The sequence below is a fragment of the Talpa occidentalis genome, unplaced genomic scaffold (genome assembly GCF_014898055.3).
Source record: "Talpa occidentalis isolate TD23 unplaced genomic scaffold, MPIMG_talOcc4v2.1 talOcc4.6, whole genome shotgun sequence".
NCBI classification, from domain to species: domain Eukaryota; kingdom Metazoa; phylum Chordata; class Mammalia; order Eulipotyphla; family Talpidae; genus Talpa; species Talpa occidentalis.
The window spans coordinates 91,827,878-91,853,201 of record NW_023604972.1 but is presented as its reverse complement, the minus strand read 5'-3'; the positions used below and the strand labels follow the sequence as shown (position 1 = coordinate 91,853,201).

Sequence of the window (25,324 nt, the reverse complement as noted above, 5' to 3'; positions counted from 1 at the left end):
ATCCATAATCTTTACAATTCCCAATTATATTAGCCTAGGTTCCCCAGAGAACAGCGCTAATAGGATATATAATAAGAAAATAACTAGCAGTTATGGAAGCTGAGAAAATCCAAGTCGTGCAGTTGGGCTGGAAATGCAGGTGATATGAAGGTGTGGGTCTAATCTGAAGGCCTGAGAATGCAGAGTGAGAACATTGTAAGTTCTCCTCTGTGTCCAAGTCCAAAGAAGACGACTGGGGGCATCCCTGGTGGCACAGGGACTAAAGTCTCAGCACTATCAAGCTATCGCCAGCCACTGTGGCATGAGTTTGATCCCTGGCCAGGGAGGTGACCCACATGGTGCAGCAGACCTCTCCTGCCTCTCCTTCTGCTCCCCTCAGCAGTGTGTTTCGGTAGATCTACCTGTTCTGCTCCCCTCTCTGTCTCTGGTGAATCCTCTCACCCCCTGCAATCTGGCCTACACCCCAGTTCTTGTATGCATAAATATACCCCAGTTCTTGTACGCATAAATAAATAAATAAAAATAAATCTTTTTTTTTTAAAAAGGAGAAGATTGATAACCCAACTCGAAAGACAGTCAGAAAGCCAATTCTGCCTTTTTGTTAATCAGGCATCAGTGGGTTAGATGAGGGCCCCCTGCACTGGAAGGGCACTCTGCTCTCCTCTGTCCACCAATTCAAGTGTGAATGTCTTCCACAAACACCTTCATGGACACGCCCAGAACAATGTTTAACCAAATACCTGGCAGGCTGTGGCCCAGTCAGGTTCACACATAAAATTCACCATCACAATAGTGTCCAGGATAAAAACCAGAATCTTATGGCAGATGGAGGGGGTGGGGAAGTTTGTTAACATGAAGATTGCTGGTCTCTACCTGTGACCCCCTGAATAATAATCATTGCTCCGAGAAATCTGTGTTTTAGGAAATTCTCCAAAGCCTTGTTTACATTATAAAGTAGTGCTCCTTGAGATGCTGACAAAATTTGGCAAAATGGACTCAGCATCTGTCTGAAGGATGTGGCACTCAAGAGCAATAATCACAGATAGTGGCACATGAGTGCTACCTCAGGGAATATATGGGTCATCTTCAAGTGGGAAGGAGGGAGCTAGGTGGGTTGTAGGTATTGATCTACCTCGGGGCAGAAACCAATCTGAGTACACAATGCACACCCCACCCACCTGCGGCTCAGAGTAATTTCACAAACTTATTGTTCAGAGTCCTAAAGGACAAAGAACAGTACTGGGTTATTAGTATTCTTCGATGACTCATACTTAACTGCTTGCTAATTTCTGTTCTTCCTCAAACCTGCTTCCTCCCTGTTTCCTGAGAATTGAGATTTTTTCTTTGTTTTTCAAGAATCATTGTCCACAAATGTGAGCTATTTTTTTCTATTACTGTATACTACAAAATTTCTCTCTCCCACCCTCCTCCTGTGTGTGTGTGTGGGGGGGAGGGTGGCAGGGGTGGCAGTTTCTGAACTTTGGAAAGCTTTTTTTTTTTTTTTTAAAGATTTATTTATTTATTTATACAAGAACCAGGGTACAGGCCAGATGCGCAGGAGGGTGAGAGGATTCACCAGAGACAGAGCGGGGAACAGAACAGGTAGACTGATGAAATACACTGCCGAGGGGAGCAGCAGGCAAAACAGGAGAGGACTGCTGCACCATGTGGGATCCTTGTTGGCCAGCCAGGAATCGAACCGGCACTGCAGAGGCTACGGACATCTTCACAGTGCAGTGCTCAACCGCCTGCTCCACCAGGAGAGGCCCAAATTTGGAAAGCTTTTATGAAGTTCTGTGGGCTCTAACAGTCTTCCTCTCCCCCACCCCACGAACATAGTGTAGTCCTGACTTTAAAACATGTATATCACTTTAAAATGTATTTAAAGTAGTTGCTTAACAGCTACGTGAGCACAAAACATACATGTATTGTAAGAATACCTTCATGAAATAAATTTTAAAAAGAGCAGCATCATGAATTTATGCGTAGTGAATATTCCCATATAATCAGAGCGCAAATCAAGACACAGACAGAACACTAAAAGATCCTCTTAGTTCTCTTTCATTCATTAGTGCCCACAGGGGAACAACTGCTCTACTTCCAGGATAGATGTGAGTTTTTCACTTTTGAAGTGGCTTCTATTCATTTTCTTGGAGTCTCATCAATGTGGTTGCTTGCAGTTATGGTGATTTGCTATTGTTCTCACTGCTGCACTCCAGAGCATTCTGTGGCTATCCCACTAAGAGTTTATCCATCCCATTCAAAATGAGTATTTTGAGTTTCCTGTTTTCAGCTTTTGCAAATAGTGTGAGGAATAGTTTTATTTATTTATTCATCTTCATAGCTTTTTTTATTTTTTGTTTTATTTTTTACATAATTTTTCATTTTTTTAAAGATTTATTTTTTATTTATACAATAGCTGGGGTACAGGCCAGAGGCGCATGAGGGTGAGAGGATTCACCAGAGACAGAGTGGGGAGTGGAACAGGCAGACAGACCGAAAGCACTGCTGAAGGGAGTATCGGGCAAGGCAGGAGAGGTCTGCACCATGTGGGAATCTCCCTGGCCAGCCTGGAATTGAACCCGCGCTGCAAAAGCTGTGGACAGCTTCACAGCGCTGTGCTCAACTTGTTGCGCCACTGGGGAGGTCCCATTTTTCATTTTTAAACAATATTTGCTTCCCCCACCTCCTCAGGTGTAGTACCCACAGAGTTTCCTTCACCAATGCACTTGTATACCATCACCTCAGTCCCCTGTGCTCCTCCCTCCTTCCCTGGGATCCCTCTCCTACCTCCTCCCCTGCAGTATGTCTCTGATTTATAGTTTTTATACTGCCTCAGGAGGCAGGAGTGTTATTCAAGTTAAAAAACAAAACAAAGACTGCTTGTGGTAAACAAAAGAAATGAATGAACATTCCACAGATTCCTCTGCTCACTCTGAAAATGGCTTCCAGGGTTGGGAGGCATAATGGGAGGCAGGGCAGGAGAAGAAAAGGACTATAGAGCAGAGTGTTATTTACAGTTTTGCCCGGTCATCTTATTTGCTTCTCCAAGGCAACTCCAGGTCTGCTATGCTAATTTGGTCTAAATCAGTAGCTTTTTAAAGCACTTGCTGGGCATCCAAATTGACCCATGTAGGGGCTTTATGATGTATTTATTGTTATTTGGTCAACACACCAAGACAGGGCCAGTGTTAGCCAGGCCAGTTAAGGCCTTATCAAGTGCCACTCCAGTTTTGACCTTTCCTACAAGGGTCAGAAAAGATCATTTGCAAAATTAAGAAAGATTTGAGCTGGAGGTGGGTTCCAAAGGCTCATCTAGCCAGACTCCCTTAAAGAGAAGGAAACTGAATTCCAAATTCATTCAAGATCACATGCAGAACTGGATGATCATTTGGAGCCTTGTCTTCAGCTGTAGGATTTTGTGTTTCTAGGCCTGACTGCACCATATTAGGTGGTGGTGTATTTTTTCCACATGACACTGATTGCTTCGCTATTTTGATTTCTTGCATTTGGGATAGTTTTCTTTCTGATTAAAATGTTATTGCCCTGTTGTGTGCTTTGGTCATTTTAGTTTGGTTTGATTTCCCATTTTACTTGCAGTGCACAACCAATGATATTAATACGGCCTGGAGTAGAGGTAGACGGAACCCACGTGCCAGGGCCCTTAGGACAGGCATTTTCAAAGACATGTGGTTATGAGCATACATATGTAGTCATAATACCTTAAATGCAAATTAGAGAAATGCATTGTCTGCTTTACATCTATAATAAACATTTTTTTGCATATATGAAGAGTTCTAGAAAGCTATCTGAACATTTTTATCAAGTTTTTGTTTAGGAATTCTCTGATTTTTTTTTTTTTTTTTTTTACAATCAGGTAAAAACTAACAAAGGTAACAGAAAGAAAATACCTTTTAAACAGCCCACTCCAGGTGAAAGCCTAACATCTCACTATGGTTCTGGGGTGCAGTGTTAGTGGCTAGATAGGTAAAACAAAGAAACAAAAATTCTTATTAAAAGTATGAAGTAGGGCCTCCCCTGGTGGCTCAGTGGTTGAGCGCTGGGCTGTGAAGTTGCCCGCGGTCTCTGCAGTGCCGGTTCGATACCCGGCCACAGGCGAGGGTCCCACATGGCGTGCAGACCTCTCCTGCCGCCCGCTGCTCCCCTCAGCAGTGTACTTCGTCAGTCTGCCTGTTCTGTTCCCCGCTCTGGCTCTGGTGAATTCTCTCACTCTCCTGTGCTTCTCACTGTACCCAGTGTTTGTATAAATAAATAAATAAATCTTAAAAAAATAAATAAATAAAAGTATGAAGTAGGTGGAGTTTGGAGATGAAGCAGATGGAGTGATTAGGCTTATACCTCCTAATCACTATGTAGCTCACTCAATATTGTGTATCTCATCCAATTTTTAGATTAAGTTTGTTTTAAGTATTGCTTAGCAAATACCCAGGTGCTGCTCAGTCTGCATAGTTTTGTCCATATAGGTAGCAGCATGGTGACAGTTTTATTCCAGAGTTTTCTGAAGCCCATTCTGTAAGTATACTGATTGTACAGAGGGTATGTAAGAAAGTCTATCTTTTTCTGTTTAAGCATTTATGAAGAACTTACTAATTGTCAAACACTAAGCTGAACATAAAGGTTTATGAGATGAAACACACACAAGGAGTCCACCATCTGGGATGGGGACATAGGCAAGTAAACAGAGTCCAGAGGACCAAGTGCTGGGGTAGATTAATGTAAAGGAAGCTTCTGGAATTCCGAGAGTGAGTTGGGGTGGAATGGGGTAACCCAGCCAACCCAGACTTGTGGGAGGGTCAGGGGAGATTGCCGAGATAAAGCTTGATCTGGTTTGCTGCAGAGAAGGGATCATTTAGCTACCCCCACCTCAGATCTGGACATGCTGTCACCCTCCTGCTGTGCCAGCCTCCACTCCCCACTCCTTGTCTCTCTCCCTGGTGGTGGTAGCGCAGCGGTTTGAGCACAGCGCTGTGAAGCTGTCTGCAGCCTCTGCAGCACGGGTTCAATTCCCTGCCGGCCAGGGAGAAACCCACATGGCCTGGCAGACCTCTCCTGTCTCTCCCACTGCTCCCCTCAGCAGTGTCTTTGGTCCGTCAACCTGTTCTGCTCCCCGCTCCATCTCTGGTGAATCCTCTCACCCTCCCGCACCTCTGACCTGTACCCTAGTTCTTGTATGAATAAATAAATCTTCAAAAAAATAAAAAAACACTCTACATAACCACAGTATCGTTATTAGAAGATTAGTAATAATATCCAAATATCATTTAATGCCAGTCCATGTTCAAATTTCTCAAATTGTTATATGATATTGGAAATCATATATGTTGATTAAAATATGTAAATAAATGCACATGGTGGTCCTAGTGGAATCCTATTTCTGCCAGCCAGGCCTTCATATAGTACAGGCTCATAGGCTCTTTCCTTTCAAATTATTTTATTTCACTCTAGAATGCTGCTCCAGGAAGATGCAGTTTGCCAGTGTGACAGTAGGGGGCACCATGAGCCCACACTGCTATTTGCCAGCTCTGGTGACTTTCCCTAGTTGCCAGTGGATGCCCAGATGTCTAGGTCGTTTCCACTGTGTCACAGTTGTACCTGAGATTTCAGGGTGCACTCATGACTACACAATGTCACCAGTCTCCTTATGGGAAGTTATAAAGACTTCAAGGAAAATTTATTCCATTAAACATCAGCTCTCAAAACTGTGCTGTGAAATCAAATAAGCAAAAAGCTATAATTAACTGAGCAAAGTACTTAAAGGAAATGACCAAAGTACGTAAAGGAAAAAATAATAATTTTGAAGATGGATTAAAAGTCAAATTGTTAGTACTTAGCCATAATTCAACCATTATGTACAAATTTTTACAGTATCAAAGTATACATGTACATCGTTAAAAGAAAAATAAAGCAAACAGAAAGGGTTTTTTAAAAATCATTTGTTTTCCCTCTTTCATTTCTTCCCTCCTACTTGACAATCACTATTTGAATACTACCTGGTTTTAGTTCTAGATGTTACTCTCGTAAATTTCTTTTCCTAGTCCTTGATTCTTAACTTTAGAAAGTATCTGTTGACTTCTAACAATAATAGAGTAGAGGGCCTCCCTAGTGGCACAAGGGGTTAAGTCTCAGCACTGTAGAGCTACTGGCAGCCACTGCAGCATGAGTTTGATCCCGGCCAGGGTGCTACCCACATGGCCCAGCAGGCCTCTCCAGTCTCGCCCACTGCTCCCCTCAGCAGTGTATTTCAGTAGATCTGACTGTTCTGTTCCCTACTCTGTCTCTGGTGAATCCTCTCACCTCCCACCCCCACATCTCTGGCCTACACCCCAATTCTTATATGCATAAATAAAATAAATCTTAAAAAAATTCAAAAAAATAATAGATTAGAATTTCATTCACTTATACTGAATCACTTTTCCTCTCACAATTTTACTCACAGCTATATTATTGTTTCAAATGACTTTAATTGGGGTATAGGCCAGAGGTGCGGGGGATGAGAGGATTCACCAGAGACAGGGTGGGGAACAAACAGGCAGATCTATTGAAACACACGGCTGAGGGGAGCTGTGGGAGAGACAGAAGTCTGTTGTGCAAGTGGGTTAGCACCCTGGCTGGGGATTGAACTCCTGCTGAAGATAGCTTAATAGTGCTGAGAATCCCTTGTGCCACCAGGGAGGTCCCTATGTTCATTGATTTTAGAGAAAAGCTTTGGGCTTCCCACAATGTACACTGAGAATATCAGCATCTCTACTCTTCTCCGCCTCCTCTCCCTCCTTCCAGCTCTCCACCTTTGCTTTTACGCAAGCACAGCTGATAACATTTTCACTGTGTTCTATAATCATCAAGCTCTCCCTGCTGAGCAGCACCTAAAAGATGACAATCAGTAAGCCATAATCATGACAGCTATGGAAACACTGTTCGCAGAAAAGCCCAGTTGTTTGAGCAATGATTGTTTTCTTCTCCTTAGATGCAATGTCATACTCCCTGTGCCACTTAGAGTGTGTCTAGCATTAAGGCATAAAAATTCTCTTTTTTCATACTTTGCTTGAAATCATGGTATAACATACTTGGCTCCATTTAAGTATTAGGAATTTCTTGCACTACCACATTTTTTTCTTTGGATTTTCTAAATTCCTTTTTAAAAAAGATTTATTTATTTATGCATACAAGAACTGGGGTACAGGCCAGAGGTGCGGGGGTGAGAGGATTCACCAGAGACAGAGTGGGGAACAGAACAGGCAGACTGACTGAAATACACTGCTGAGGGGAGCAGAGGTGAGACAGGAGAGGTCTGCTGAGCCATGTGGGTCACTTCCCTGGCCGGGGATGGAACTCGTGCTGTAGTGTCTGAGGATAGCTTCACAGTCCGAGACTTATCCCTTTGTGCAACGAGGGAGGCCCCTCTAAAAGAAGTAACATGCTTTTGCAATCAGATCTCCTTCCCACCTACTTCCCCTCACCCTTTGCCCCCCAGCTTATTTTACCTTAGAATCTAGGCTGTTCTTGATGATATTTTTTTTTTTTTTGCTGCCCACAAACTTCCTTTGATACTTTCCATAGTTCTCATCCTGGTTTGGTTCCTCCATGGCTTATATCTCATATCATTTTTACCCCTTGGGTACTCCCTGTTCTATTTGAGCACATCCTCAGGTAACCTCTTATGAAACGGTATATAGCAAGCAAAGTTTACCTTTATGAGAATGTATTTATCTGCTTTAATTTTAGATAAATGTGCTGGATATTAGAGAATTCTAAGTCTTAAATACTTTTCCTACAGCATTTTGGGAATCTTTCCTTTTAGCAAGATTCTATTTTCATCCTCTTCCTCAGTTTTCTCCCTTTTACGTGCAGACTCCAATCTAAACACTCTCTGGGCCTGTCAGGCAGAGTCTCCACTCCCCAGGAGCCCAGTCTGCACACAACCCTGTATGTGTCTACCCTCTCTGTGTATAAGTTAACATCCTCTTTCCATCTCTTAGAAATCTGTTGTAATCATTCAACTACTGATGCTCAACCATCCCTCATTTTTTTTTTATCACTACAACAAGATAATGGGAAAGAAGAAACACAAACCTACATGCTCTGCTCACCTCTGCATCTGGAACCTGTTTTACATAAATTTGTTTTTCCTTGCCTTTTTGTTTACTTGTTTTTATAAATACCAGAGTTGTGTTTAACTCTATTTTGCTAAACACACGGAAATGATATTTAGGGATTACTAACATATGAACTGATGTTTGGGCTGAAAAAGTAGAGTAAGTCCTTCATTATCCTTAGTGATAAATTCTTAGAAATTGAGAATTTCAGTGAAACTACATATAATAAAATGGTTTTGTTCAATGCTAGTACAGATTGTTTTCTCAATGATGTCATAACCAAAAGGACACAGAATGAAATGACTTATTCAATAACCTGCTACATATAAGGACTGTGTGCCTGATATAGTTAGAGGATACAGCCCTGGTTATTTCTCAGAATAAGTACTTATTCATTTACAATCTTCCTAGAACTTCAGTTTATATAGAAAACTACTAATAAGCATTAGTTCCATTCCTAATGAGTTTATAATTTCTTTTTTTTAAAAAAAGATTTACTTATTTATTTATACAAGCACTGGGTAGTCAGAAGCGCGGGAGGGTGAGAGAATTCACCAGAGCCAGAGCGGGGAACAGAATAGGCAGACTGATGAAATACACTGCTGAGGGGAGCAGCGGGTGAGACAGGAGAGGTCTGTTGTGCAATGTGGGACCCTTGTCGGCGGCCGGGGATTGAACCGGCGCTGCAGAGGCTGCGCCACCAGGGGAGGCCCAGTTTATAATTTCCAAGCACAAAACAGATACAAACATTTATTATGACCAACTAAAGAGCAAAGCCAGTGAGGAATAAATAATGTCAATAAACAAGGGAAAGATTCACAAGAAACTCTCATTGTTGATTCTACTAATTTGTTCATACAAAAGCTTATCTTAATAAGGTCATCACAACTATAAAAGAATGGCAATAATTAGTCTTCCAAAGAATATGTGTAAGTTTTAAGTATCTTGCCTTTCCTATAAGGACTGAAGATTCGTAGCAGGACTGAGGATAGTAGAGTTTTCAGATCACTTAGTCACAGAACATCTAATTTGAGATCAATGATAGTGACCTTCATATAACAGCTGGGCTGGGCATGGCAGGTGTCTGGGTGCACACAGCAGGGAGCAGAGGCAGCAGAGAGGCAAGGTTCCCTCAGCAGAAAACCAGACTTTGCACTGACAGTAACTGGAGAGGGCACGCTTGGATTCCTGGACCTATCCAGGAAAGGGATCTGGGGAGGGAGGATTTTCTCATGCAAGAAGACATTAATTTGTCCTTGTCACCAGGTCATATTAATTTCAATATTAAAGAATTAGAGGAAAGTTGGACATACAAATCATGCAGCCACAAAATTCTGTTGATTCTCTCCCTTAGGAAGTTGAGTTGGGGGAAGAAAATGAAGTTGTCTGGGAAACTTAGCTGGTCACCACAGCAGGAGCAGGGACCCACTCCTCACGCTACCGGCCATTTGGGAATAGAAGCAACCTCAGCCCTGCCCTGAGCCAGCAAGTGAATCTTGAGGTAAACCCTAGCCTCTGTAATTCTCACTAGTCAGATCTGTCTAGGCTTTAGCAATCTCACCCACAAATTAATTGGGTTTGGCACCCATAAAGAAATGGGAACTGGCATCCACAGAGCATAGAGATGGAATGGAAAAGCTTATCACTTCTTTAGGAATGTGAACACTGCATTGTCTGGAGAGAGATAAACCAAACTGGTGCTTAGGAAAATCTTTGAGTGGACTTAGGGGAAGGCTTCTCTTTGTGAGTAAAAGGTACAAGCCCTGTCAGATACTAATTAAGGAAGACAGCAGTTATTAGCTTCGCCAACCCTGCCGAACTCGGACCCTGTCTAGAAAACTAAATAACTGACAATGCCCCGCTAGAGCCCTAGTTGTAATACCTCTGGGCCACTTGTGTTTTTCTCCCCATGGAGAATTATGCTCTGCTCCAGAATTATGATCAGCACCAGAAAGCTGATCCTTGGAGAGCCAGTCATGCTTCCATTTTGGTCATGCGTGTGGTATCTCGGGTGCTGCTCAGGTCTTCTTTTTTTTTTTTAAAAGATTTATTTATTTATTTATATGAACACTGGGTACAGTCAGAAGCGCAGGAGGGTGAGAGAATTCACCAGAGCCAGAGCGGGGAGCAGAGCAGGCAGAAGGACCGAAGTACACTGCTGAGGGGAGCAGCGGGTGGCGGGAGAGGTCTGCGCACCATGTGGGACCCTTGCCCGGCGGCCAGGGATAGAACCGGCACTGCAGAGGCTGCGGGCAGCTTTGCAACCCAGCGCTCAACTGCTGCGCCACCAGTGAGGTCTGCTGCTCAGGTCTTAATACTGGAAGGAGTAAGCAGCAGGCTCATGTCCTGCTGCGAGAATCGCCCCTCCGCACACAACAATATGCCTCTAGACCAGCTCTTGAAAAACCAGTGCTTTATTTTTTATTTTTTTTTTTAACAATACATTTTTCCCCCAAGATTTATTTATTTATTTATTTATTTATTTATTTATTTATTTATTTATTTATTTATTTATTTATTTATTTATACAAGCACTGGGTACAGTCAGAAGCGTGGGAGGGTGAGAGAATTCACCAGAGCCAGAGCAGGGAACAGAACAGGCAGACTTGATGAAGTACACTGCTGAGGGGAGCAGCGGGCGCGGCAGGAGAGGTCTGCGCGCCATGTGGAACCCTAGCCCAGTGGCCAGGGATTGAACTGGTGCTGCAGAGGCTGCGGGCAACTTCGCAGCCCAGCGCTCAACCGCTGCGCCACCAGGGAGGCCCAAAACAGTGCTTTATACGAGGAAAGAAAACTAAGTGAATATGTCTCTCCCTCACTCTAAACCCACAAAATAAACACACTTAGATGTTGACTAGTTGCCAACAGTTGCAAATTCCACAGCACGGAATCATTTGCCAAGAATCATCTTCTGTCATTTCAACTGCGAGTGAGGTTGAGGGGTGCAATGTTTGCTTGCATGCAGGTAGTTTTTTAATTAAAGAAATTTTTTTGTTGTATCATTTTTAATTGAAGTAACATTGGTTTGCAACACCATGTGATTTAGGGGACTAGGTTCACACCTCTTCAGATATAGGTCAACGTCTACACTTACCACACTGGTACCTTTCAACAGCCAGAGTGTGCAAGGAGATAGAGGCAGCCCAGACTCTGTCCACCCTTCCTGAGTAGCTGACAGAGGGTTCCAGAAGGTTAGACTAACACTATGAATAACCTGAAAGTCAGGCTAGACCAGGCTCCAAGGTTAAACCACTGACCCTCCAGGGAAGCCAGCTCAGTCGAGTGTTAAATAAATGTGCCCTAAAAGAAACTGACCCTCAGTGAGGTCATCTGCACAGTGGTTTTAGAGAAAGTCAAGTGGACTTTGACTTGAATGGATGACGTTTTGAATAACATGCTGTTTGTGGGATTAAAACTTGTTGCTTTAAAAACGAATCTTGGCAAAACTTTCTGGGTTAGCACTATCTTCCCTTGGCCTGAGTTTGTCAGATGTGCAACTTGAATCACTGGTTATCTGATCACAAATCAGGTGGAGATTTACTAAGAACTCAGGCGATTTGTTTCAACAGTTGCTACAAAATAGCTGGATGTGAAGCTCTTTGTGGATGTCAAACTGGCAGATCAGAGCTTAGGTTCTTTTGATGTTTTGTCATTTGTTTTACAAATTTATTTTACAGAAGAATAGATACTTTGAGAGTTCACCAATGCAAAGTGTGTAAAGTATTATACAAACCCACAAATCCAGGGTTTATCTGTCAGGAGTTTAGAGTCCCACGTAATGAAAGTTTCCATGCTACTATTCCTGTCCTATCTACCTCCTTCCTCCCTTCTTTCCTTTCTTTTCTTTCTTCCTTCCAGGTGGTTTTACTAAGTCTTAGTGGAAGCAGGAAGGAAAAGGAAATAAATCACCTTCTTCAGTGGGTGGTTCTTGATCTGACCCAAAGCTCTTTGTCTCTGACCTGCAGTGAGAAGCACCTGCTTGTAGGTCATCTGACATCAGTTACCCCACTAGTCTCAATCATGGGCCTTTCCGGAGCTCCTCAGGCAGACACTCTAACTCAGCACACACAAACATGATGCCATGTGGCCTCTGGGTCTATAGGCAGGGGCATAACCCTCTCATTAGTCAGGTCTAGAAAAATCAAATCACTTAGAATCACTCTGAAAATAGAAAAACACATACCCCCCGGATTGTCTCATTTACATTTTTTAAAATGTTTAAAGTATAATTTTAAAATAGCATTTTTAAAAAGACCTTGAAAAAGCAATTCTGGGGAAGCTCCTGTTGTCAACATTAGCTTCTTTGAAAATGGACATAGTTTTGTTTACAAGACAAGTTTGGATCAAGAGCCTGCAGACCCGTCCCTGCTGGCATGTCTGTCACTCGTTATCTGTGGCCTTGAGTTGTCAAACCTCCCTGTAAAAGAGGACTGTACCTTAGATAATTGATTAGCGGGCACTCACCTCTATCCTGATGGCAGGATGCTGGGACAAGCCGACCACTGCTATCTGGTAGAGACTCCTCAATACCGCTACCGTTCTCTGTTGCTGCTGGAAAAGAAAGTTCATGAGCTGCAAAGGGGAGAGATAAGAGAGCAGGATGTGAGGTGTGAGAGGGGTATTTACTACTAGACACTCGTCACCTCCTCTTTTTTGCTTAAAATGAATGTAAATGCTTGTACATGTATTAATTAGCTCTTGTCTCTCTCTCTCTCCATGGGTTTGTAGGGCATGGGGATAGGTAAGTCCTTGGCCTCTTTATGCTTATTTGAAACTACTAGTCTGGAAGGCAATCACAATTGAAGCTGGATCAGTCTTTAACATATGGAACTGGGGGCCTTCCTGGTGGTGCAAGGGGTTAAGCACCTCACTATGAAGCAATCCGAAGCCTCTGCAGCACGAGTTCCATCCCCGGCCGGCCAGGGAGCTTCCCACATGGCACAGCGGACTGCTCCTGTCTCGCCCGCTGCTCCCCTCAGCAGTGTATTTCGTCAGTATGCCTGTTCTGTTCCCCACTCTGTCTCTGGTGAATTCTCTTGTTAGGGAGAAATGATGTCCTGAGCTAATCCCATACAGGCTTTGTGGACTCCACTCCCACTCCAGACTAAAGCCATCAAGACATTGGAAAAGACAAATCCCGTCACCACCAAAGGGAAGGTGGCTGGGACCTGAGGGTGGAGTTAAGCAGCCAGGTTGGGTATAAAAACCAAACACTTGGGCCTTGGGCTGGCTCGCTGTCGCTCGCCTCTTGGCTTCAGGGCTCCTGGCTTGCAGCCAGCTCTCAGAGCGCCATTTTGGGATTCCTGATCGACGGATCGGGTAGGACTCATTTAAAACTTTGTCTCCCACTTTTCTCCCTGAGCTGTACATTTCCTCATTTCCCCTTCCCTTGTAAATAAACCTTTTATTAACCTTTCGCGTGTGCCTGCAGTAGAGCATTGATAAGTCCTTTTAAGTGCGCGGGTGAGGACCCACAGTCAGGCACCCCGTTTTGTATCGGGGTTGCTCTACAACACTCTCACCCCCCATACCTCTGGCCTGTACCCCAGCTCTTGTATGCATAAATAAACAAATCTTTTTTAAAAAAAAGGAACTGGAAGAAAGTTATCTAAGTACAAACTTTACATAATATATCTAGAGGAAGGAAGGCTATCTCTTTCTTTTAAAACCTAGGAAATGTCTTTCCCAGAAGTTTCTAGGTCCTTTCCTTGTACGTCATTGGCCTGAATCATAGCACAGTTTCATTCCTGAATCACCACTGGGTCCAAGGGACTGGTCTTACTTGAGAATTACCAGCCCTTCCTTGGAAGGGTCATCCTTCCTTGAAACCCCAGGCTGTGTTGGGTGGATATAACTTCATAAAACTTGATAAAAATCAGAGAACTATTATGAACAGATAAAAGAAGAATGAATGTTTGGCTAGTGAACAAAAATATCCACTGTAATTTTCTTAGATACCCTTTCAGAAAACTTTATCTGGTGTTTATTTTATTGAGAACACTAGCAGTACTAATGCTAGTGCATGACTAGGGGGGACCCAAGGACCCCCAAGTTGTGAAGGGGTGCATGCTCTGAAAGGGATTTGGACATTTACATGCACAAAGGCAAAGAAAGCAGACAATATAAAAGATTTTTACTAGAGTTAGTGCATAGAGAGAGAAGAGAAGATATTCCTAACAAAATGCTGAAAATTACCTATCCCTCATGGACAACTCCCCAGCCAAACAGGTTCAGCCTGAAGCAGGGGACAGGGAAGCCTGACAGCTTGTCACAAGTCTAAGGTTCCTTCTGACAGGGAACCACCAGAAAGGGATTAAGCATGTTCTAGAGAGCTGGGACAGAAGGCTCAAAATTCAAAATCAAAATACAAATCAAGATAACAGCAGATGGTCTCTGCAAAAGACAGTCTCCCCATGTGTCTTGATATGTCTCCTGACCCCATAGCTCCTTCAAGTTCCTAGGTGCAAGCTAAAGCTGGAGAAGCAAGAGAGTGGGCTTCTCTCCTTCAATATTATATAGGCCCACCTGGTTGCTCAGCTTTACCCCTTGTCCCCAGTGCTCCCCAGCTCAGGAGCCTGGTTCATAGCCTCCAAGGACTTGTGATTCAAGGTGGCTGCATTGATGTGGCAGTGAGGACAATGGTGCCTCTGCATCATGGAGGGGCATCCGTAACACTGACTTGCCCATCTTTGATCCTGACAGCAATATCTACTGTATGTTTCTTACCATCTGCCTGGTGTTGCATCTTGCAGATAATGTCTCATTTTAATTTGTAAAGTGCTGTGTTAAGTGCAGTTATTTGCTCTCCATCTTAGAAGTGAGTAAACCAAAGCTAAATGAATGTCAGTGATTTGCCTAAAGACACTGACATTAAGTTTGGAGATGAAATCGTAGTGTGGTCCCTGAGGGTAAGAAGGTTTAACCACTGCCCTTCCTACTACCTGTGTGCTCACGAGTCACTGTTTCTCTCCTGCTACTGGCCTTTACCTCAGTTGCCCTTCAACTACCCAGTCCTACGGCCTCATTCCCAACAGCTCTCGCTCGGAAACACTTCACTTTTTCTACCTCTTTGTTCACACCCTCAGGTATTCTGCTTTTTCCTTTCCTGATTGCTCATCTCTCTATTTTTTTTTTAAGATTTATTTTTATTTTTGCATACAAGACTGGGGTGCAGGCCAGAGGTGTGGGGGCAGGTGAGAGAATTGTTAGGGGGAAAGAATGTCCTGAGCAAACTCCATACAGGCTTTGTGGACTCCACCCCCACTCCCTCAAGACACTGCAAACTACAAATCCCATGATCACCAAAGGGTTGCGAGGACCTGAGGGCAGAGTTAAGCAGCCATGTTCTCTGTTAGGGTATTTAACCAGCCATATGAGCAGGGGTCAGCCTCATGGCCATGCAGCGCTCGGTCTCGGCAGGTCATTGGGATTCCAGGTCAGCAGAACGGGTAGGACGCATTTATGAATTTATCTCCCTCTTTTTCTCCCTGAGTTATTCATTTCTTAATTTCCCCTTCCCTTGTAAATAAACCTTTATTAACCTTTTTGTATGTGCCTGTAGTTTAGCATTAATAAGTCCCTTTTAAGCACATGGGTGAGGGCCCACAGTCAGGAAACTCATTTCATATTGGGGTTGCTCTGTAACAGATTCACCACAGAGTGTGAGCAGAACAGGCAGATCTACTGAAATACACTGCTGAGGGGAGCAGCAGGAGAGACAGGAGAGGTCCGCTGTGCATGTGGGTTAGCTTCCTGGCTGGGGATCCTCATGCTGCAGTGGCTGCAGATAGCGCCCTTGCACTATCAGGGAGGCCTACTTGCCCATCTTTGACCCTGCAGATACCACCTGTGTCCCTTTTCTCCTGCTCATTTCCCCAGCTTGTCAGTGCCCTCCTGCTTCTTTCCTTTCTCTTACTTGTTTGGACTTCATGCTGACCATTTCACTTACCTCTATTACCCTCTCCATTTCCTCACACCTGGTCTATGTTCCACCTGGGCCCTAGACTTGCTAATCCCCACTCAGAAACCAATCTGACCCAAAATTCCTGCACTGGAGTTTCCTTCTCTCCCTTCCTCTCTCCCTCCCTCCCTCCCTCCCTCCCTGCCTCCCTTCCTTCTCTCTTTCTTTCCTTCTTTTTTTTTTTAAGATTTTTATTTATTTATGCATATAAGAGCTGGGGTACAGGGCAGAGGTCAGGGGGTGAGAGGATCCACCAGAGACAGAACCGGGAGCAGAACAGGCAGATTGACTGAAATACACTGCTGAGGGGAGCAGCGGGCAGGACAGGAGAGGTCTGCTGCACCATGTGGGTTGAACTCCTGCTGCAGAGGCTGCGGATTGCTTCATAATGCTGTGCTTTCCAGCCCCCGCTCAGTGTTTGAGGTATTTTTGTCAGTGATGCCTAGTCTGGAAGTTCTCTGAAAGTCTCTCTCCTGTGCCGACCCTCTCAGCAGACAGGTGACTAGAGAGCCTTTGGCTCTACTGAGAAATGGAGCCTTCGGGTAAATTTATCAATAGCAAATGCCCCACCCTTCCACCATCATTCCAGCAAGAGCTGGAAAGTCCTGAGGCTGTGATTATGAGGTATTTCCTAATTAGGACCTTGGTACTGAGGTGTAGTGGGGTGGAGTTTCTCAAGGTAAGCCAGGAGAGCAAGTACTCAAGGTTACTAAACCCTGCCACTGGGCTGAAGGTGAGAGCTGAGCCAAAATGGGGCCCTGGGAGAGGTTATAAAACTAGAAAGGTCTGAGAATGAGGAGCACAGAAAAGGGAGAGAGGTGGTGAGAGAAACTTTGAAAGCAGAGTAGCAGAGGTCTTGGGATTTTCCAGGGCCAAGGCTTGTGCCGGCATTTACTGGCCGGAGCAGGAAGTGCACGCTTCCTCAGATCCGTTCTGTATTTTCCTCAGTGTTTGTCTTACCTCCTCAGAAGCTACAGCAGTCCCCTTGATTTTCTCACTCCTTCAAAGCCCCTTCCCTTCCCTGATCTTCATTTTCTTTTCACAAACCTGCTCAGAGCATTTTTATGCTTAAATATAATTTAAATTCAACTCTTGTCTCTTTCTCGCACATTCATTCCTTCCCTTCAGAGTGGTTACTTGGAGCTGAGACCTCTTTTTCTCCCTCTCCGCACAGCCGCCGCCATCCCAGGGGTCCTGGGGATGTGACTCCCCATGTTCCCTGGCCCAGTCCAGTGTCTTATCTGGGATGACTTTCAGGGGAGCCTCAGCCTTTATCATATTGCTGTCTTTGGTTTGCCACCTTCTTCATTGATTTTTTTGGCTCCTTTATGGATTCTTTTTTTTCCTCCTACTGGTCCTTGAAAGGTAATGTCTGTCTTTCTGCTCGACGTTCTCTCCAGTGCAGTCTCAATCAGTCCATACTTTAACTCACCCATATGTGGATGACTTCCTAGATCTACTCTCTTTAGAAATCAGGGTTGGGATCAATAAGCAAAATATGAGGGTGTGCTAAGAAATTCAATAATCATAAATAATCTGTTGATGGAATTATTGTAAAAAATAGAAAGTAATGCAAAAAAAATCAAAATGAACAAAACATCAGACTTTAAGTAAAGTCCAGATCAGCATTTGTGTTGTATAAAGGCATACTGGGGCCTGAGGGCAAAGGAAAATTCAGCACTACTGCCCCCCAAGCATGCTAGTGATCCTCTAGATTAGAGGGTCTCAACCACAGCTGTGGATTAGGTACCTTTGGAGGACTTTTTTTTCCTTTTGAGCTTTATCATAAAATTAAATTCACACAACATAAAATTCGTCCATTTTGAAAGTATAATTCAGTGGTTTTTATACTCATAATCTTATAAAATCATCACCACTAATTCTAGAATATTTCCATCAACTCAAAAAGAAACCCCATGTCCAGTAACATTCACTTCTTATCACCCTCTCTCCCCCTCACTGATCTACCTTCTGACTTTATGGATTTACCTATTCCAGAATTTTACGTAAATGGAATCACAAAATATGTATGTTTCTTTCCCTTAGCATAGAGTTTTCAAGCTTCATCCACATCATGTATCAGCACTTCATTTCTTTTCATAACTGAATAATATTTCATTGTATGGCTATGTTGAGGAACTTTTAAATAATGATGCTCAAATTCTATCCTCAGATTGTAACAGAGGCATCTCCACAAAAAGGTGAGGCTCCATGTTCTCGGTCTCACCTACTGAGAGGCGAGGCAGGGGGGCTCAGAAGAGCACTTGGAGAACACTTGGGGAGACACACAGAGGCTTGAGAGACAGGAAGGGGAGACACTGGAGAGAGACACATGGAGAAGAAGGGCCCACTTGCTTCTCAGCTTTGGACCTGCATCAGAGAGGTGGGGGATGTGGAGACACATGGGGAGGCACAATGGCAGCTTTATCTTGATTTATCTGTGCTTTAATTGTGCTCCTTTGTCCCCTTTCAAGCCCCTTTCTCATGGTTCCCTGCCAGAAGGTGCCTTAGTCATGTGGCAAGCTTTCATGCTTCAGAGGCCCTACTTTAGGTCCACCCTGTTTCACTGGGCATTTACCCACACGGGGATGGGAAACTTTGGGTATTTCATTGGGAGACTATTATCATTTCTTCTCCTGTCTCCAAGCACTCTATTCTAATAAAGTTCTTTCACACTGAGCCTGTTTTTTCTTTGTGCACACTGATGGCCAGACCCCATTAGAGTGTGTAAGTTTGGGAGTCCCACAAACGCCTCAATCTGTCTGCTAACAAGAGATCCTGATTCCATTTATTTTTTCTTTTCATTTAAAAAACCTATTCCTTTCCCAGGTGGTGCAAATGCCAAGGGATTATCACTCTTGACATCTAATCAAGTTCCTTGGCCTCAGAGCAACTATGAAAACTATCACTTGCCTCTATAGTGGCGTTTATCATGCTTTGAGAAAGTGGTCATGTGTCTTTCTGAGCTTTCAAGTACAAAAATCATGTCTTATTTTTTTCTGTATCTCCTCAGGGTCTTGCTCTGTTCTGGCCTGCAGGTTTAGTTTGCTGAACAAATAAACTCACTAAATAAAAAGAGTGAATGAATTATGAACTACGTACTTATATTCCATGCAATAATTATAAGTAATTATAAATATATAATACATAATAGTTACATATCCTTTATAAATGTGTGTTACTAAGAAGCACCTCAATAATCACTACACAGTTCATGATGTAGTTATTTTTTTTTTTAATAGAGGCATGTTTTATTTATTTATTTGTTTGTTTGTTTTGTTTGTTTGTTTTGTTTATACATGCACTGGGTACAGTCAGAAGCGCGGGAGGGTGAGAGAATTCACCAGAGCCAGAGCGGGGAGCAGAGCAGGCAGAAGGACCGAAGTACACTGCTGAGGGGAGCAGCGGGCGGCAGGAGAGGTCTGCGCGCCATGTGGGACCCTCCTCTGGTGGCCGGGGAGCAGCCGGGGATCGAACCAGCACCACATAGGCAGCGGGCAGCTTCGCAAGCCAGTGCTCAACCGCTGCGCCACCGGGGAGGCCCTGTAGTTATTTTTTTACAGTTCATGAAATCCCTCCAGGACTTCAAGGTTAACAAGAGTGTTATCTACCATTTATCACCACTATAATCTGCTGGTGCCATAAACTAGGAAGGGAGGATTTCCTGTGGAAACCAGATAAGTAAACCTGGAAAACAGGAAACGTAATTCTGTATAATAAAATTTAAGTGAAGAGAATCTAAAGATGATTCTGACCTTTCTTTTCAAATGAAAGGCATTGCACATGCTCTGGGGGCTATTTGGATTTGCTGTGGGATGGCATTTTTTGCACTTCTCTTCATTTTTTTAAAGATTTATTTATTTATGCATATAAGGACTGTGGTACAGGCCAGAGGTGTGGGGGGTGAGAGGATTCACCAGAGACAGAGTGGGGAACAGAATAGGCAGATTGACTGAAATACACTGCTGAGGGGAGCAGCGCGCAAATTAGGAGAGGTCTGCTACACCACGTGGGTCACCTCCCTGGCCAGGGATAGAACTCATGCTGCAGTGGCTGCAGGTAGCCTCATAGTGCTGTGTCTTAACTCCTTGTACCACCAGAGAGGCCCTCTCTTAGTTTTGATTTTAGAAAATCTCCCTAGATTTCTAAACAGGCCACCTACTGTAGGAAGACCTGTCTTCCCTGTTGAAAGAAGTTGCCATGGACGATGAGCTGTAGGGAGACTAAAGCAGACAGGACTCAGGCTGTCTGTGAACTAGTAATATCTTCCACCCTGTCCTCAGAGCAGGCAGACGTGGGCCTAGTGGCTGAGCTGCAGTTTTGACTCTTCACCTTCAATAGAATTGATGACTTTTTTCCAAAACAAAGTAACAACCTCAACTCTGCAGGAGAACATTCATTTCATTATTGCGAAGTAAAATCTTCTGCTCTTTCTCAATTTCTTCTAATAAAATTTGAGTTCCTTTGACTTGTTCTTTCTTATAAATTAATCTAATGATCTTTTGCAGCCTAAACTTTAAAAGTTCAAGTCTACTTAAGTAACCATCGGACCAAAACTAAAAAGTCTAAGAAAGAAAAGAACAAGATGATATAATCTCTTCTCCACAGCTGAGAGGAAGAGACACCAATTGTGTATTTTCAAATAATTCCAAGAATGTTATCCAATAAAATGGCAAACTGAAACTATTTACCCAGAATCAAGCTTGCTCTTCTGTTCAATGTAGACACTTAGGGACTAATTATAACTATTATCAATTTGTGTCTGGATGTATTATTTGAACAAGGGAATCTTCTGAAATACCCTGACTTTAGAAGAATTTCAAGACCTATGAAAGAAATCCTTAATCTCTAAATAGAAGTTTGTAATGGGTTACCTTACTTGATAATTTGCTACCCAGCTAATGGTATATAATACCATTACCAGAGGTGTTATAATTGACACCTCTGTTTTCCTGAATGGTCTAAAGATGCTTGTAAAATTACTTGCCAAATAAGGCCAATGAGGTTGGTCTTTTTGACATGCCTATTTCCTTCCACGTGATTGAAGATAATAGAAATCTATGACTCTGCGAAAATCCTTATTTTAAATAAACAGTTTGAGAGTCTACGTCTCACTTAAATAAGTTTTTCTGTTTCTATAACTTCCCAGGAGTCCACAGTCACATCACACCATGTTCTAGTGGTTCTCTAAGACATATCTTCATAACTTAAGTGTGTACTTGCTACTTTGCCTTTCATAAAACCAGTCTCTCTTCACATAACCCTCTGGATCCTTTGTACATCTTCATAGTGATGATGAATGGAGGCTCCTCTTCCTGTGGCTCAGTGAAGAAGGCAAATGCACATCTTAGAAGAATCCCTTTGGTCACATGAAAAGTGAGACCCTACACATTTGTCTCAGTCACTTATTCAACAGCCTAACCATCAGCCGAGTTGCAAGGAAAAGGCTTCCAGGGATCCAGATGACACAAAACCTCTTTAGAACACTCACCATGGACAGCCTTGGGCCATACTGCCATCATTTTTTCCTTTTTTGATCACAATTCCACAAGCTTAATTATATCTGCTTCCCAGCTCCCAGCAGACCAGCACCAGTAGTTGAGAAGGAATGTGCTGCTGAAGTCACCTCGCTGCTAAGCCCACAGGTAAGAGGGAAGAGACAGAACTACAAAAAGCAGACACAAGAGCTCAAAATGTTTTGAGGGACTCACAGCCCCATGGTTGAAAGCAAACCCTTCTACCACCTCAATAGCCACTAGAACAGAGAAGGTAAAGTAATTAGTGCTCTTTATGATGTTGCTTCAGCACAAAGGGAGGATTCACTTATTTGCATATACTGTATGAAAAATTTCAGGAGGGCAAAAGTGAGCTTGGAGTTAATTAATAAAGGCAGCAGATGCAGCCAGCACCCTGCTCACATCCTTGGACAGTACTGATTCATTATCTCCTGGCTGACTTCCAAGTGTCTGCATGTGCACTGAGGATTTCTTCTGAAACCAGAGGAAGGCTGCTTTCTGAATGTGATCTTGCTCAGCCATCCAAAGGCACTAAGGGATTGATATCCCCCATCCTGGGAGCAGCACTTAATAAATAACCCTCAGAGGTTGGTGTCTAAATATATCAGTTCCTTCGCCTGCTGAGTAGATCTTTTACTGAGTCTCCCAAATTTTCCCTGTGTTAAGCTCCAGTCACACTGAGTGGTTACTATCCCATCCCCTATCATTTTCTTGCCTAAAGATGTCCCATGCCAGATAAACTACTTGTACACACATGCTGTTTCAGGCTCTGACTCTGGGGAACTCTGCACTAATACAGAAAGGTAAACTTTGATTACGTGAATATTCAAGTGTTTGTTTCTCCACTGTTGCTCAAAAATGAGATGTAATGAAAAAGCAAAATACTTTTCCTACCACCCACGTTTTCCCTTGGTGCATGTCCCCCCACACCTCCCCCTTCCAGACAGAAAAAACAGGAAAAAGGAGTGTGTGTGTGCATAAATATAGAGAGTCAGAGAAAAGAGCAAGAAATTCAACTATTAGCAACTGAACTTGAAGATTACTTAGGGACAACCAGGCATTTTCCTTTGAACTTTCTCAGATGCCAGAATTGAACAATCTTAAAAACCGCCAGGTCTACAACATTCAAGTGTCTCCCAAGGTTTAGCAAAATGGCCTAAAAGTTTAAGCTCCCTTTACAAGAAAGGCTTCCCAGGGCACTTACTTCCTTGGATCTAGGTCAGTGTAGGGTAAAGTAAAGTATCAGGCTTTTCTGCTCTCCTGCCATTAGGATGGATGATGGGTCCCTGTGGTCCTGAATGCATGCCTGATGGCGGGCACCTCAAATGGGTGTGGGCATGCGTAAGTGGATACACCTGTGCTGAGAGACTGGGCTTATGAGGGTGGTGTCATGGGAACACCAGGAGAGCAGAGAGAAGAACCACAAGAGATCCATGAGAGCAGAGAAGCAGAGAGAACGCGAGAGAATGCCAGAGAGCCCAGAAAGTATGAAGACTTGCTGGGGGCTGAGAGGCCTGCCAGCCTCCTGGCCCCCCAGTACTCCTGCCTGCCGTGTACCTGGTAAATCCTAATAAAAGCCTGCAAAAGCCATTGAGGGCTCCAGGACTCTCTCCTACTTAACCTCGTCTGCTCGGATCATAGAGAACCTACACTGTGCCCATTCCTGCCTCTACAGTCAGGTGTCCCCTGGATGAAGAAGGACCCCCACAGTGACAGATGGTGAGCTTTGTGTTGCCCAAACTCTGGGGGATAAGGGGGAGTTGGGCAACAGGAGGTGCCTTGGGTGAGCACCCTCTAGGCCTCGGCCCACCCCACTCCTTGCTGCATTGCAGGATCCTCTGTGGGCATACTTGTCCCATCTTGGGGATGGGCAGGTGAGCAAATACCTTAGTCATCACCCCCGAATGAGGCTCTGGCATCTGCCAAACTTCCATCTCCTCTCTCCTTGAGTGACTGCCATAGCGACCTGCAGAGCCTTCAAGTCTTCCTGGTGTTCGCCGAACTCGCCTGTTCATAGGAGTCACCTGGCACACTTGCTAAGCACACTGTTTCCAGATGGCAGTTCCAGAATTCCTTAATCAGTGTCTCCAGAGAGAAGCCTGGGGATCTCTGTGCTTCACAAGTGCCCCTCCCCTCCCACCACCACCAGGTGGTTCCTATCAGCTGGCTCCTGGGGAAACAATGGAAGTGGGAGAGAGGCAGGGCATCTATAAACAACTCAGCTGGTCAGGTGTGTGCCTCCCGCTGGTACGTCTTACATCCAGAATGAATTCAAGGGAAGACTTAGCATGGGGGTCTACCAGGGCCTGTGATAGTTCTGCGATTCCAAAGAAGCTGCAGTTCATATAATTCCTGTTTAAAGTGTCCTCATAGGGGGGCCTCCCTGGTGGCGCAAGGGGTTAAGCACAGCACTGTGAAGCTATCCGCAGGCTCTGCAGCACGAGTTCCATCCCCTGCTGGCCAGGGAGCAACCCACATGGCTCAGCAGACCTCTCCTGTCTTGCCTGCTGCTCCCCTCAGCAGTGTATTTCAGTTTGCCTATTCTGTTCTCCACTGTCTCTGGTGAATCCTCTGCACCTCTGGCCTGTACCCCAGTTCTTGTATGCATAAATAAATAAAATAAATCTTTAAAAAAAAAGTGTCCTCATAGTCCAGGCCAACCTTATAGGAACCACTTCTTCCATTTGCTATGGGATAAGGACAACCTGCTGAGTAGAGAGGAGTGCCATTTTATATCCACATGCCACCAGAGATGTAGGACTCAGTAGCTTCCCATCCTTGTGTAGACATGCTTACATCAGAAAATCTCTGACTTCCTCTGCTGAGCACAGAGGGCCAAGAGCGATGGGTTCTAAACCACACCTATGAGCCCTGTGGCAAATATAAAGAGAAAGAACAAAGTGGAGAAGAAAAACTTACTTAGCATTACTTGCACAGATAAGAATCTTATGCCGATAATACTGTATAAAGGCTTTATGTATCTTAGAACATGGAAAGTGCTGGAAGCCCTAATAAGATGGTGGTGGGCAAGATCTTACATAGGTAACCTGTTGTACCAAGCACTAGTCTGTGCTCAATACTCTTCTCCGAACCTATAAAACAAGCGTCAATCTGGTAAGTGTGCATCTAGACTTACTGAACCATGGCCTGACCTCTAAGTGTCACCAAGTCCTATCTCCCCACTTCCTGTCAGGAAGAAATGCTCCATTCTTCTAGTTACTGCATATCAGCTGGTAGACACAATGTGATTGCGTCAAGAAATGTCAAATGTCTAAATAATCCCCACACAAAGTATTTTAAAATTCTAGTTAAAAAGGTTATGTTTTTTACATCTGGATGAGGCTACTGATAACATCTCAGGCAACGTTATCTCAAGAAACAATTTATGTCATAAAATGAATAAAAGAGCAACTAAAATTAAGTTAAATGGGAAGCAAAAACCCTGACATTTGTTCCATAAACTTTTTTAAGGGTCACTTTGAAAGCATAGCTCTTCTGATTTTTAAAATCCAAAGATTTAAATCAGCAGTGAAATACCAAGAAAAATATTTAAAAAAAAAAAAAATCATTGACACAGAAGGGAGAAAACTGTCCTTGCTCACATTGCTTTTTCCTAGTGGCTTGTTAGTTCATCAACTGTCTCGTCAGAAAAGTCAGAGAGTAAGAGCAAATCTTCAATTAAAATGCCAGGTTTTTTTGGAAGCATATTATATGTTTCAGCAAATATTCCACTG

The 25,324-nt window shown here is 43.7% G+C and overlaps 1 long non-coding RNA gene across 1 annotated transcript in view; it reads left to right on the top strand.

Moving 5' to 3' along the window:
• LOC129144694 (uncharacterized) overlaps positions 1-20,752 on the top strand; it is a 46,839-nt gene extending 26,087 nt beyond the window's left edge. Inside the window, exons 3-4 of the long non-coding RNA XR_008549115.1 lie at positions 9,469-9,615; positions 20,583-20,752. This is a non-coding gene — a long non-coding RNA (uncharacterized LOC129144694). The remainder of the gene's footprint in view (positions 1-9,468; positions 9,616-20,582) is intronic.
• The last annotated feature ends 4,572 nt before the right edge of the window (positions 20,753-25,324 follow it).